Source organism: Camponotus vicinus, unplaced genomic scaffold (genome assembly GCF_025532165.1).
Source record: "Camponotus vicinus isolate PSW18456_S1 unplaced genomic scaffold, iyCamVici1.0 SCAF_11, whole genome shotgun sequence".
In the NCBI taxonomy this organism is placed as follows: domain Eukaryota; kingdom Metazoa; phylum Arthropoda; class Insecta; order Hymenoptera; family Formicidae; genus Camponotus; species Camponotus vicinus.
In genome coordinates, this window is record NW_028141947.1 from 2,931,004 (window position 1) to 2,947,682 (window position 16,679).

At 32.0% G+C, this 16,679-nt stretch overlaps 2 pseudogenes; both read right to left on the reverse strand.

The window, feature by feature from the left end:
- Positions 1-8,074: 8,074 nt before the first annotated feature.
- LOC145961755 (serine/threonine-protein kinase PAK mbt pseudogene) lies at positions 8,075-9,866 on the reverse strand (annotated as a pseudogene).
- A 5,841-nt stretch (positions 9,867-15,707) lies between these two features.
- The window catches only part of LOC145961756 (aminopeptidase N-like), a 38,478-nt pseudogene continuing 37,506 nt past the window's right edge, over positions 15,708-16,679 (reverse strand).

Sequence of the window (16,679 nt, forward strand, 5' to 3'; positions counted from 1 at the left end):
CTTATTTCTATATATTATTATTTAATATTTAAAAATATATCTTTATATTTTACAATAAATAATATTACTGTATATTTAAGTAAGAGATTTTGACTAAAATGCCGAGACGTAAGGTGGAATAGTATAGAAGAAGTATAGAAGTAGTATAGAAGAAGAAGCAGAGTTTCAACGACGACGTCGTGAAAGACAGGCAGAAAATCAGAGTCGTCAACGACAAATTGTAAAAGCATTAGTTAGTAGTAATAGCAATAGCAATAATTCCGATAACAATTCAGAAATAATAGATCAGGAACAAAATACTTTATTGTTGAATCGAAAACATGTAGAACGTCAATATCGTTATTTATCAAGGATAAAAAATCAACCTCGTTTAAATATTAATAATGCAACATTAATTAACGAAATAAATGAATATTATATTGGTTCTATGGATGTATCTTGTATTCATTGTAATGCAAAGCATTTCGCAGCAGAAAAAATATCTAATAAAGGAAATTCATTTCATGATTGCTGCAATCACGGTGCAGTGTATTTGGAACCATTGCCTCAAATTCCACCTTTTTTGCTTAGTTTATTTAATGGTAATCATGTAAAATCCAATAAATTTTTCCAACATATTCGTAGTTATAATAGTTCATTTTCATTTGCGTCATTTAATGCTAATTTAGTTGATTTTCAAAATAGGCGACCAGGTCCGTATTGTTTCAAAATACAAGGTCAAATTTATTATCAAATAAATACAGCATTATATTCTGCTCAGAATAAAAATCCGACTTTTGGTCAGCTTCTTATTATAGATTCTAATGAAGCAATAAATTATCGTCTTACTGAAAATTCAGAGTTAGATTTAGAAATTATACGAAATCTTGAACAAATAATGCGAAAATTTAATGTATTTGCTCAATCTTATCAAATGATGGGTGAGGAATTAGAAAAACAACGACAATTAACATCTAATGAGCCATTACCGGAATTACAATTATTATTCACTTTAAAGCCAGGAATGGATCGACGTCGATATAATGTTCAAAGAACGAATGAAGTTGCTGCTGTTTTTTCTACAACTGCTGATGGAGAAATTCCAGAATCATATGTTATTATACGCAATAAGAATACCAAAACTTTACAAAAAGTATTATGGATCCAAATGTTGAACCATGGATATATCCATTGTTTTATCCATATGGTACTCAAGGATGGCATCGTGATTTAAAGAAATTAAATAGTGAGAGACGAATAACTAGAGGACAATATATTAAGTATCGCATGGCTATTCGTGACAACTTTAATGTTTTCTTATTCGGACGACGCTTATTCCAACAATGGCTTGTAGATAATTATGTAAAAATGGAAAAAGACAGAATAAATTATTGTAAGGCTCATCAGAAAGAGTTACGCTCTGAAACATATTAAGGTTTAATAGATTATATGCAAAATATGGCGAATAATTTAAATGGACGTGTTGGAAAAATGGTTATACTTCCTTCTACTTTTATCGGATCACCACGTAACATGTTACAAAATTATCAAGATGCAATGGCAATTGTTGCTAAATTTGATAAACCAGATCTTTTTATCACAATGACCTGTAATCCAAAATGGCGTGAAATCGAGGAAAATCTTTTGTTTGGTCAACAAGCTTCGGATAGACCTGATATATGCGCTCGTGTTTTTAATATTAAAAAAGACTATTTAGTAGATTTAATTACTAAACAAAAATTTTTTGGTGAAGTTGCAGCGTATGTATATGTTATTGAATTCCAGAAACGTGGTTTGCATATTCATATGTTGATAACTTTAAAACATAATTTTAAAATAACAACTCCAGAAATTATCGATAAATATATATCTGCTGAAATTCCTGATCCATGTGAAAATCGTAATTTACACGATATAATCATGAAACATATGATTCACGGACCTTGTGGTGATTGGTGTATGGTAGATGGACGATGTTCGAAAAATTATCCGAAAAAGTTTTTAGAAGAAACCAAGATGGCTGAAGATGCTTATCCATATTATCGTCGATGAAATACTGGTAAGACTTACGAACGACCCGGTAGATATATAGTTGATAATCGTCATGTTGTTCCATATTGTCCTATGTTATCAGTTATATTTAATTGTCACATTAATGTCGAAATAGTTTCCAGTATCAAATCAGTTAAATATCTATATAAATATATTTATAAAGGTCATGATGCTGCCGCCATAACAATTGAACCAATAACAAACGATGTAGTTATTGATCATGATGAAATACATAATTATATTGAAGCTCGTTATGTTGGACCTGTAGAAGCTAGCTGGCGTATACTCGGTAAAAAATTACAAGATAAAAGTCATGCTATAATACGTTTGCCAGTTCATCTACCTAATGAACAAAATGTAATCATTGAAAATGAACCTATTGAAGATGCAATAACTTCTGCTTTAAATCAAGTTACTATGTTAATAGACTATTTTGCATTGAACTTACGCGATATCGAAGCGAAAAAGTATTTGTATATAGAAATTCCACACTATTATATCTTTAAGAAAGAAAAAGTGAATGGTAGAAATGTATCTTACTGGGTTAAACGAAGTAATTATTATAATTGCATAGGTCGAATGTATTCTGTTAGTCCTACACAAACAGAATTATTTTATTTACGGTTACTTTTACTTACTGTAAAAGGAGCAACGAGTTTTAACAATTTAAGAACTGTAAATGGAGAAACATATCAATCATTTTCAGAAACATGTTTAGCTTTAGGCCTGATTGAAGATGAGTGGAAACGAGCTATGAATGAAGCTGTCGGATGAATGATGCCACGACAGCTTCGTAAATTATTTGTACGCATTTTATTACATTGTCAGCCTTTACATCCTGAAGAACTTTGGGAAAGCTTTAAAGTATCAATGTCAGAAGATTATGCACGACATTTTGGTATATTATAAGGACAAAAGAAAACTTATGAAGAAATCGGTGCTATGCTTTTTGCAGAAGGTAAAAGTTTTGCTGATTTTCCACAAATGGAACAAATAATAGAAAATAATATTCAGGAGGATTATGTAACATCTGAACAAGCTATGGAAATTGGAAACAGACAATATAATCAATTAAATGAAAAACAAAAAGAAATAGTTGATTTAATATTAAACAGATTAGATAATAACAGTCATAATACTAATTGTTTTTATATTGATGGTCCAGGTGGATCAGGTAAAACGTTTATATACACAACTATTTATTACTTAGCTAAAATTCGAAATAAACGCGTATGTACAATGGCTTTCACAGGCATAGCAGCAACATTACTCCCCGCTGGAAAGACAGTTCATTAAACTTTTAGATTACCAGTTCCATTATTTGCTGATTCATCATCTACCATCAAAATTCAATCTAAAGAAGCTCAATATTTAAAAGAAATAGATGTCTTTATTTGGGACGAAGCGCTAATGACACCAAAATATGCTCTAGATATTATGGATCGAACGTTACGTGATATAATGAATAATGATTTACCATTTGGTGGAAAAATTGTCATATTAGGAGGTGATTTCAGACAACTTCTTCCGATTAAAATACGTGGTACTCGAAGTGAAATTGTAAATCTTTCCATTAAATTTAGTTCAACCTGGAAATATTTTACAAATTTTTCTTTAATACAAAACATGCGAGTTCTTCCACAAGAAATTGAATTTGCAAAATTTTTATTAGATATGGGTGATGGGAAGTTAAATGATTTTAACGATAATATACAAGTTCCTGAATGTTGTTTAGCATCATCTAATGCAGATATTGTCACAGATATATATAGTGATTTAATAAAAATAAAAAAATAAAAAAAAGATTTTAATAAAGTAGCTAAATGTGCGATACTTTCCGCAAGGAATATTGATGTAGATGAAATTAATAAACGAGTTGTCGAATTATTAAATATTACAGAGGAATGAATTTATACAGGTGTAGATAGCGCTGTAAATTGTGGTGACAATGGTGACATTGGTGAATCTTTATTACCAGAATATTTAAATACTTTATCTCCATCGTGTCTTCCTCCTCATGAATTACGTTTAAGACCAAATTGTATCATTATGTTAATAAGAAATCTTAATATTAATGAAGGACTTTGCAATGGTACTAGATTAATGATTATAGAACTTGCAGATCATTTAATAAAATGCAAAATTTTAACAGGTGACAAAATGGGAGATATCGTTTTTTTAAATCGTATAACATTGTATTGCGAAAATATATATCCTTTTACGTTTAAAAGAAGACAATTTCCGATAAAAATAGCTTTTGCTATGACGATTAATAAATCACAGGGACAAACATTTGATAGAGTAGGAATAGATCTTCGCAAAGATATTTTTAACCATGGACAACTTTATGTTGCTTTTTCGAGAGTTCGTTCTTAGCAAGCATTAAAAATTTATCTAGGTAAGCAATGAGATAGTAAAAACATTAAAAATTATGTATATAAAGAAATATATATACCCCAATAGCCAAGTCTGCTAAAGCAGATCTTGTCAGGTAATCTGTTACAAATTTTTGTCGACAGAAAGATTACAGAATTGATGCAGGTTCTGATATATCATGTGATGTCGGCAGAATGTCAACAGAAATATAATAAAATCTGTTCACATAACTGGACAAGATTATCAACAGAAACCGAGCAGAACTTGTTGATATAATTGACGGCACATTGATGGCAGAAACTGAACAGGATCTGTGCGGCGCAATTTTGACAGCAGATTGGTAACAAAAATCGAGCAGGATCTGCGCAATGAAATTTGATATCAAATTGTCAGCAGAACCCGAGTAGAGCCTGCTGATGTAACTGACGGCAGATTGATGGCAGAAATGGAACAGGATCTGTGCGGTGAAATTTGATGACAGATTGCCTGTAGAAACCGAGCAGGATTTGCGCATACAATATCTGATAGCAGATTGACGGCAGAAGCAGAACAGGGTTTGCATGATTCGATAGTTCCTTCGTTTACCGCTATGTGACATACTTTCTCGCAATCAAATCTCTGTCAAAAATATATATAAAGTCGCGATTATTAATAAAAGATCAAAAATATAGTAACTATTTCTATCACTTTAATTTCTGACATCTGATACAAGCAGATGAGATTTAGAATATTAAACTGATTAGAATCAATAGGATAAATGGTAAATTATTCATTTACTGCCTATTTGAAGCATAAAGCAAGAATTAATTCTAAATAAATTATATCTCGTTTTATAAATTAAATTACTTTTACTTTATTATTAATTTAATTAAATTGAACTAGTCCTTCGTTATGTGAGAATAATTACAATATAACATATATTATTATACATTATGTCATATCAGAAAAAATTGTAATTAACCGATAACTCACCGATAATACTCTTATTTAGCACCAGTAATAATCAATTTTATTGCATTTATACAACATTAATATAAGTAAGCCCAAATCTTGTTCGGTTTCTGCTGTCAATTTGCCATCAGATTGCGTGCGCAGATCCTGCTCGATTTCTGCCGACAATCTGTTGTCAGATTATGTTTACAGATTCTGCTCGGTTTTTGCCGCCAATCGAGCGTCAAGTCATGTTTACAGATCCTGCTGGATTTCTGCTACCAATCTGCTGTCAGATTCTGTGAGCAGGCTCTATCAGCAGAATATAAGCTGAATGAGGACGCAGTTGATGTCAGTCTGCTCATATACTTTGATTAAATCTGTTACCAGTCTGCCGACATACTGCTAACATTTTGCTTACGGGGTATAATGTATATTACTTTATATAAAAAAAGTTTATATAATAATAAAATAATTACAGAATGAAAAAAAGAGACAGAAAGACAAAAGGAAAAAAAAAGGAGAAAAATATAATATCAGGTAATAGTATTATTAAATATTATTTATATTATTTATCTGATTAAATTTTTTTATTATAAATGTTTTATTTATAGCTTAGGAAGAGACGAAGAATAATGAATAAAGAAGAAATGGAAAGAGTGAAACAAAGAAGAAGAAACAAGATAAAGGATATATTAGTGTATTTAATTAATATTTATTAACATTTTTAATATTATTAATTAATTTATATTTATTGTATTAGTGTATTAAATTTATATTTATTATTATTCAAATAAAAAAATAAGAATAATGATTATATATGTATTATGTAATTTTATATATATTATATATATTATTAAAATGTATAATGAAAATGATCCAATGGCGCGCGCGAAGCGCGCGCTTTGTGTTGTTCTAGTACACAATAAAAAGATTATTGAATTACGGTCGCGATTCATAAAATCGATACGCGAGTGTCACTGATGTCATCTCTTGTCAAATGGTTTAGTTGCAAATTTTTCTGTCGTTTCTTAATGAAAAATTCTGACATCAGGATTTTACATGATATCTCTGTTCATGATATTTATAGAGTAAGAATAAAAATCACACACATTTTATTATATAATTTAAACCCAAGTTTATAATTTACATATTTATAAGCTATTAATGATTATATTTGTATAATAATATTCATATAATTATATATATAGGATTTCCCATTTTAATTAGAATAGGGTAATATCTCGAAATGATAAGGTTTTAGAAAAAAATGTTTTAGATAAAAATTGTAGAGTTTCAAAGGGAACATAAGATAATGTTGTTAGTGTAACTTTGCATAGTCGTTTGAAAGTCATACAAAGATCATTTTCAATTTTTTAAAATAAAACCTATTTTTCATTACATATACTTGTAGCTTTCTCGTGAGTTTTCCAAAACATAATAAAATATTTTTTTTAACTATTTTTCGAGTTACAAGAGCTTCAAAATTACAGTATTTTGACAAAAAATACAAAATATCTTATAAAACATTCAGTTTTCAATAATGTTACTTTAATACTTTTATGTATAGAATAATAAGACAAATTTATTGGTATAAAGAAAACATATATAATTGCTTTTAAGAAAAAGTATAAAACTCGCAACATGCAGTCTTATATTTTTTCTTAAAAGTAATGTTTTCTGTACATCAATGGATTTGTCTTATTATTCTACATATATGTAATAAAAAATAGGTTTTATTTACAAAAAATTGAAGGTGATCTTTATCTTTTCTTTTTATTCAGTTGGAGGGTTAATATATTAATAATATATTATTTTATATAAATATAATATATTAATATATTTATTCAACATATTTATCTTGAATCTGCTTTGAATTATTTTTCGACATTATACGACTTGTAATACCAGATATTTGTTCAATAAGAATCTTATGTAGTCCAACTTGTGCACAAGATGTGATAAATAACTGTAAATATTAAAATCAATTTTTTATTTTATATACATATATATATATATATATATATATATATATATATGTATGTATTGTCACGTTAACTGACCAATAAAACTTATCGTAGATTCAATTAAGAGTCAATCAAAAACACAAAATATCAAAAATTAATTGTGATAAAGAAGCATTTACTTTTATTGTAACTGTATGTTCACATCACCAAAATGAATCAATAATATTAGATGCACAAATATTTATTTTGTTGCTATGAGACTTCTGTAAAAAAAAGAATGACGAATTTCTCATTAATTACTATACAGACGAACTTCATGCACTACGCACGCACTTTTCATATTATTAGATTTCTATTTATTTTTTTCATCTTCCTTATCTTACAGTATAACTAAGAACTATATATATACAACTGAATATTTTATAAAATAATAATTTGTATTTAACACAAAAATATTAAATATTATTAAATAGATACATTTATTGGTTATATATTTATCTAGTAAAAAAAATAATTATAATACTAAAAGCGCATGTCAATAGAAATGCTATCCTTAAGTTCATATTTTAAAAATGTCAGATTTTATGGAAGAACATTACAAAATGAATAAAAAATTACTCTTTTATATTTTATAATTTGTGTTGCATTAAAACTCAATCTTATTTCTACTGATTCTAGTAATATATTATTAATGATTTATATAAAATGATAAGAATAAGCATAAAATTTACAACATTCAATCTTGAAAGTAAGTAATATAAATGTGTAAATTACCTTGAAATAACTTCAGGACTCATCCAATATGAGGTTTCTATGAGAGACTTTCACTTTGGTAATTCTTGAGAGATTTGAGCACAAAAACCAAAATCCGATAACTTTATCCGATAACTCTGTCATCTACCATAAGTAATATTGAGTCTGATTTAATATCCCTGTGTATAAGTACACCCTGTGAGTGTAAGTACGTCAATGGTTTGAGGCACTGAGAACACACTGTCGCTTTTTGACTTTCATCCATCCTTGAGTGTGTTACGATATCAGTTAGTGCACCTCCCTCCAGATACTCCATAATGACCCATAACTCATTGTCTACCAAGAAACTATCATATATTTCGACTATATCTGGATGATCATAGTCTCTCATAATAACAACTTTATTGAAAATCAATTCACGTCTTTATTGTTTTCTCAAATCCATTTTCTTAACTGCAACTTGACGATTTGTACTTTTATCTGTAGCTATGCATACAGTTTTCGTGCTACCTTCACCGATTTTCAAGAAATTCTCCAAATTTTCTCTCGAATCACCTTGGCTTATCTAAATGCATATATGTATGTAAATATCATATATCACACATTAAAGTTAAGTCATAGAGTATATAATTTAACAAATTATAAAAAAATTATAAAAATTATAAAAATTATAAATATAAATGTTTTTAAATTATGCACGATTGCTAAAATTAAATAATAATAATAATAATAATAATAATAATAATAATAATAATAATAATAATAATACAATAATATTAAATAAATTCTACATACCACCATCTGTAAAGCAATCCTAAATTGTTCATGCATAAGTGTCTGCTCTGTTTGCTTGTTAGTACTATTTACACTTGTACCAACAGCCAAATTTCCTGAAGAACACTCTTCATGTTTTGATTTTGATCTTCTTGATACTGTGGACAGCGTGCTCGGTTTTGATAAATTATGCATTGATTCAGAAGTTTCTATTAATATTTTTCAGATGTGACTAAAGGTTAGACGAATTTTCAGACATATATGCCTGAGGATATTTATTAATATTATGTGAACTTAATTGACTCAATGGTTTTTGCGAGGCTATCGAACCTACTGGTAAGATTTTTGGCTATAGCTTGTATAATAACATATTTTGGTTCATTTGATGTTTTCTCGATGCTTCCACAACTGAATCTTATATATTAAATATTATCACACACATTACATCAATTATAATGTATATAATGTAATAAATGTGTTAGATATTTGTTTAGCATATATCCTACTTTTCTTGAAATAGAACCCACTAAACATGAAATATATATGCAATGTTTCAAAATGCTTCATATAGATTTCAAATGAGACGTTTCATGTCTATGTTTATAATATAATTCATAAGTGTCACAACTAAAATGTTTCATAGTCAGAAATATTTCAAATGAAATATCGCAGTTGATATGTATCTGAAATATTCCAAAATTATATTTCATGTATATTTACAAATGATGTAATTCATAAGTGTTACAATTGAAACATTTTATTTTTGCTTATTTCAGAAATATTTCAAATAAGATATTTCAATTGATACGTTTCGGAAATATTCCAAAATTATGTTTCATGTATCTTTACAAATGATATAACTCATGAGTGCTACAATTGAAACATTTTATTATTGCTTATCCCGGGAAAAAAAAGTCCATGTCTATTTATATAAAAAAAAGTAAAATTATATACAGTCTTATATAATTAAATATAATATCACACATGATTTTATCAGAGCATACGTTTTTGTATATGCTTAGATATGATGTCCATCTCTGACCATTTCTGATCATAAAAAATGATATTAGATAACTCACGTCATTTTGTACAATCAGACATAGTCAGATATTGATATCATATCTAAGCATCTACAAAACCAAAGCAAAGGTTAGTTTCATGTATGCTTTGATATAAATCATATATGATATTATATATAATCATTTAATATTATATATGATTTTACCTTTTTTTGTATAGACAAATATAATTTTTCCTAAAAATTATATCTTGCATTATATATTTAATTAATTAAAAGTCCTCTTTATAAGTCCTCTTAATAAATATTCTTAATATATAAGAATATATTCTTAATGAATAAGAATATATTCTTAATTTGCGACTTCTACGCCGCAACTCGATTTTCGTGTGCGCGACATGTTTCTTCATTTGCCGCTACGCGGCGACACCACTCTTGATTTTTCTCGTATTCAATATTTATCATGAAATGTACCTCACCCGCAAAAAAAGCGGTACACCTAAAATTTGAGAAAATTTCATCAAATTTTAAATGATCATAACTTGGTAAATAATGATGATAAAAATATGTTTAAAAAAACAAAATGAAGGCTGTAATGTCCACTTTAAGAATATTTAAGTGGCAATTATGCTCAGCCATTGTTTTCAAAATGGCGGATAAGGAAGTGAAAGGATGTAAAATTGATTATTAAAGGATCGAGTTTGGGACGGTGCACGGCGTAAATCAGGTAACGCAGCCCAATGAGACCAAATGCTCGTGAAAGTGTGGAGTGTTACCTTTAAAATGTTTTTTTACCGAGCTCGATACGATGATTTTTCGCTGAGTTATTCCGAATTTAATTAAAAACGCTCTTTTTTCTTCTTCAATTTGCAGCTCAGCGAATAATTATCGTATCGAGCTCGGTAAAAAAGCATTGTAAAGGTGATACTCCACACTTTCACATGCATTTCGTCCCATTGGGCTGCGATACCTGATTCACGCCACGCACTGGAGCAAAGCGAGAACCTTTATTTATCGGTTTTGTATGCTTTCATTTATCCGCTATTTTGAAAAAAAATGGTTGCACATAATTTCAATTTAATTTAGGTGTGTGTGTGTGTGTGCTCGTTTGTATACCACAAGGATAAGGACCCCGTGGTTCGTCAGCTCCACAGTATTTAAAGACTCCAAACCCTCCTTGTGGCGTGTGTGTGTGTGTGTGTGTGTGTGTGTGTGTGTGCTCGTTTGTATACCACAAGGATAAGGACCCCGTGGTTCGTCAGCTCCACAGTATTTAAAGACTCCAAACCCTCCTTGTGGCGTGTGTGTGTGTGTGTGTGTGTGTGTGTGTGTGTGTGTGTGTGTGTGTGTGTGTGTGTGTGTACGGGCGCACGCATGTGTGTATTAATAGTGGGTATGACCTCCTCGTGCGCGTATTACCTCATTCATACGATCAGGCATACTCTGTATTAGTCTTTTTATTTCATCCTGCGTAATTGCATCCCATGCATTTTGAAGAACTCTTTGAAGTTCTTGCAGTGACTGAGGTGCAGGTACGTGATTTCGTACTTTCTTGCCGAGATTGTCCCACAAATGCTCAATGGGATTTAAATCCGGACTACTTGCTGGCCAAACAAGTCGATTTATGCCAACTTCATCGAGGAAATCAAACACTCTTCTCGCAGTGTGTGGTCGAGCATTGTCTTGCATAAACAAGAAGTTCTCTCCGATAAAGGGTGCATACGGAACAACATACGGAAGGAGTATGTCTTCCACGTATACATCTGCGTTCATGTTCCTGTCAAAAAAGTGCAAATCTGTATGAGCGTCCGCTGAAATACCTGCCCAAACCATCACAGAGCCTCCATTGTAGCTGTACCTTTCACTTACAGTACAATCTGCAAATCGTTCTCCACGACGACGATAAACTCGTTCTCGTCCATCTGGAGAATAGAGACAAAAACGAGATTCATCGCTAAAGAGTACTTTGCCCCAGTCTGCGTAATTCCAGTCTCTATGCGCAACTGCAAAATTGAGTCGAGCTACGCGATGACGACCTGTAAGAAAAGGTACAGCCGCTGGCCTGCGCGAAAACAGATTTTGTTCCGCTAATCTTCTCCGAACGGTGTCAACGGATACATTGCAATTGTGGACATCCCTTAAATTGTTTCGAATTTGAACAGCTGTTCGATGTCTGTCTCTTAATGAATTTAAAACAATAAATCGGTCATCGTTTTCATTGGTACGTCGAGGGCGCCCAGAACCAGGCCTCCTCTTGAAAGAATTGGTGTCTAAGTACCTGGCATAAGCACGTTGCACAGTTGACACTGACAGATCAAGTGCCTCAGCAACGTATCTTCGACTTCTGCCATCTTCAATTAAAGCAACAACTTGAGCAGCTTTTTCTGGAGTTATCGTTGCCATAATCGAGAAGTAATTTCGAGAAGAAGTAATTAATTATGGTTTCAATAGATGAAGTCGCAAGGAGCAACGCGTCTAGAGAGCTAGCAAATCAATCGCATAACTTGTACTATAGTCTTTCAATGTACCTGGCATAAGCACGTCTCAAACGGAAAAAACATTGAAAGACTATAGTACAAGTTATGCGATTGATTTGCTAGCTCTCTAGACGCGTTGCTCCTTGCGACTTCATCTATTGAAACCATAATTAATTACTTCTTCTCGAAATTACTTCTCGATTATGGCAACGATAACTCCAGAAAAAGCTGCTCAAGTTGTTGCTTTAATTGAAGATGGCAGAAGTCGAAGATACGTTGCTGAGGCACTTGATCTGTCAGTGTCAACTGTGCAACGTGCTTATGCCAGGTACTTAGACACCAATTCTTTCAAGAGGAGGCCTGGTTCTGGGCGCCCTCGACGTACCAATGAAAACGATGACCGATTTATTGTTTTAAATTCATTAAGAGACAGACATCGAACAGCTGTTCAAATTCGAAACAATTTAAGGGATGTCCACAATTGCAATGTATCCGTTGACACCGTTCGGAGAAGATTAGCGGAACAAAATCTGTTTTCGCGCAGGCCAGCGGCTGTACCTTTTCTTACAGGTCGTCATCGCGTAGCTCGACTCAATTTTGCAGTTGCGCATAGAGACTGGAATTACGCAGACTGGGGCAAAGTACTCTTTAGCGATGAATCTCGTTTTTGTCTCTATTCTCCAGATGGACGAGAACGAGTTTATCGTCGTCGTGGAGAACGATTTGCAGATTGTACTGTAAGTGAAAGGTACAGCTACAATGGAGGCTCTGTGATGGTTTGGGCAGGTATTTCAGCGGACGCTCATACAGATTTGCACTTTTTTGACAGGAACATGAACGCAGATGTATACGTGGAAGACATACTCCTTCCGTATGTTGTTCCGTATGCACCCTTTATCGGAGAGAACTTCTTGTTTATGCAAGACAATGCTCGACCACACACTGCGAGAAGAGTGTTTGATTTCCTCGATGAAGTTGGCATAAATCGACTTGTTTGGCCAGCAAGTAGTCCGGATTTAAATCCCATTGAGCATTTGTGGGACAATCTCGGCAAGAAAGTACGAAATCACGTACCTGCACCTCAGTCACTGCAAGAACTTCAAAGAGTTCTTCAAAATGCATGGGATGCAATTACGCAGGATGAAATAAAAAGACTAATACAGAGTATGCCTGATCGTATGAATGAGGTAATACGCGCACGAGGAGGTCATACCCACTATTAATACACACATGCGTGCGCCCGTACACACACACACACACACACACACACACACACACACACACACACGCCACAAGGAGGGTTTGGAGTCTTTAAATACTGTGGAGCTGACGAACCACGGGGTCCTTATCCTTGTGGTATACAAACGAGCACACACACACACACACACACACACACACACACACACACACACACGCCACAAGGAGGGTTTGGAGTCTTTAAATACTGTGGAGCTGACGAACCACGGGGTCCTTATCCTTGTGGTATACAAACGAGCACACACACACACACACACACACACACACACACACACACACACACACACACGCCACAAGGAGGGTTTGGAGTCTTTAAATACTGTGGAGCTGACGAACCACGGGGTCCTTATCCTTGTGGTATACAAACGAGCACACACACACACACACACACACACACACACACACGCCACAAGGAGGGTTTGGAGTCTTTAAATACTGTGGAGCTGACGAACCACGGGGTCCTTATCCTTGTGGTATACAAACGAGCACACACACACACACACCTAAATTAAATTGAAATTATGTGCAACCATTTTTTTTCAAAATAGCGGATAAATGAAAGCATACAAAACCGATAAATAAAGGTTCTCGCTTTGCTCCAGTGCGTGGCGTGAATCAGGTATCGCAGCCCAATGGGACGAAATGCATGTGAAAGTGTGGAGTATCACCTTTACAATGCTTTTTTACCGAGCTCGATACGATAATTATTCGCTGAGCTGCAAATTGAAGAAGAAAAAAGAGCGTTTTTAATTAAATTCGGAATAACTCAGCGAAAAATCATCGTATCGAGCTCGGTAAAAAAACATTTTAAAGATAACACTCCACACTTTCACGAGCATTTGGTCTCATTGGGCTGCGTTACCTGATTTACGCCGTGCACCGTCCCAAACTCGATCCTTTAATAATCAATTTTACATCCTTTCACTTCCTTATCCGCCATTTTGAAAACAATGGCTGAGCATAATTGCCACTTAAATATTCTTAAAGTGGACATTACAGCCTTCATTCTGTTTTTTTAAACATATTTTTATATATAAAGGACTTGTATTAACGTAAGATCTAAAGTATATTTTTTTCCCTTAGCAGTGGTGCGAAAGAGAGGACGCGGCTCACACACAGGTTCTCTGTGTGCACGTGAGCCGCATCCTCTTTCTGACATCACTGTTTATCAGTTTAATTTCAAACTGAATTTAAAATAATTTATTTAATAATCTGGATTCCTTGTTGGGATTCAGAATATTAAACAGATTATTTGAAGTTAGGCGGAAAAAAACTTTTAGACCAATAATTAAATTTATTTGACTTCAACAAAATTTATTAAATCCAAAGAAATATTTTTCTCTGTATATTAAGAATATCTCTTTAGAAGATTTTCCTCTTAACTTAAGAGGATCCTCTTGGCGCCTATTTTAATGGTATATATTCTAAAGATAAGTGGCATATTCTTAATTTAAGAATACAATTTTTTCGGTGTACTCTTAGTGGTACTTAATTTTCAGATCTGATAATATTTATTCATATATGGTATCATATATGACTATATTTGGCAAAACATAATTAGATATTGATAAAATCCATATATGGTCAATTTTATATGGACTTTTTTTTTCCGGGCATGATACCGCTATATATAAATTATTACAGAAATATAACATAGCAACATTTAAATATCATTTCTCAAGTATGTTTACGACACTATCTTGAAAAATGTTTTTGTAACATTTTTTAGGATAGTGTCGTAAACATTTTATATCAAGGTGTCTGAATGCGGACATTAACTGTTTATGCAATGTTTCTAAAACGTTTCTGCATGCATCTCCGAAACATTTCATGTTACAAAGTAATGTTTCCGAAAACTATCTGATATATTTCTTTGTATAATGGGAAGAAAGCTAATGTTACAATTTGCATTTTAATTTTTAAAATATAATGCGTCAAGTTGTATATCTCTTTTTATTTAAATTAATTTAATTAAATTAATTAAAATTAATTTAATTAAAATTAATTTAATTAAATTTAGTGGTAAATTTGGTACATTTGATCCGGAATGAGTTAAATTTGACCATGACTGCATATTAGGATTAAGATTTTCAAGGTTTGGGATTATGTTCTATATGCTGGAACTTAGTCCACTGCCAAAACACTCGCAGAATTCTGTCTCAGCTTATCATTGTAGTTATGTGGTTTGTTAAAATTTATGAAGCCTTGATTAATATTTGAAGATATCTCCTGGCCTTCGAGGACGGATGGTGGAAGGTTACTTGCATGCCTGCAAATGTATAACATAACTATAATAATGTTATAATCGTTAATTTCATAAAAAAGTAATACAAGATATCAAAAGATTATCCATAACAAATTTGAAGCTACTTAATTTATTTAATAATACTATTTACAACACTAAACTTTAAGTTATTGATCTATATTAACAATAACCCAGATAGCCAAGAGTGCTAAAATCACGTTTCACTAAAGCTTTGCGACAAAGTTTGTTTCAATTTTAACAACAATTTTCTAACAAACATTCGTCTTATCTAAATATTTCGAGCAAATTTACGGTAAAACTTTTCGTCATATAATGCTGCAAATAACACAGAAAGGCTTCATAAATTTTACGCATAGAAGAGAGCAAATGATGCTATCACGGTAAAACACAAACTTTACTCAATAACAGTAAATCTTATTACACACCGCATATAATAGCAATTTTGTGACAAAAACAGAGCAAATCTTACAATGAACGATATGATAGATAATTTACGAAAAAAGTAGAGCAAAGTTTACTCTAGCTCGATGAGACGCAATGTTTATGTAAATAACAGAGCAAGTCTTGCTATGCATGGCGTGATAGCAAATTTGTGGCAAAATCAGAGCAAGATTTACTTTGGTACGACAAGACGCAAAATTCACGCAAATAACAGAACAAACCTTGTCACGCACGATGTAATAGCAAATTTGTAGCAAGAACACGGCAAGGTTTGCTCTGGCACGAAACGTAAAGTTTACGCAAATAACAGAGCAAATCTTGTTCTGTATGGCGTGATGACAAATTTAGTTATATCAAAATCTATTATTAATAGTCGTTTTGCCTATTAA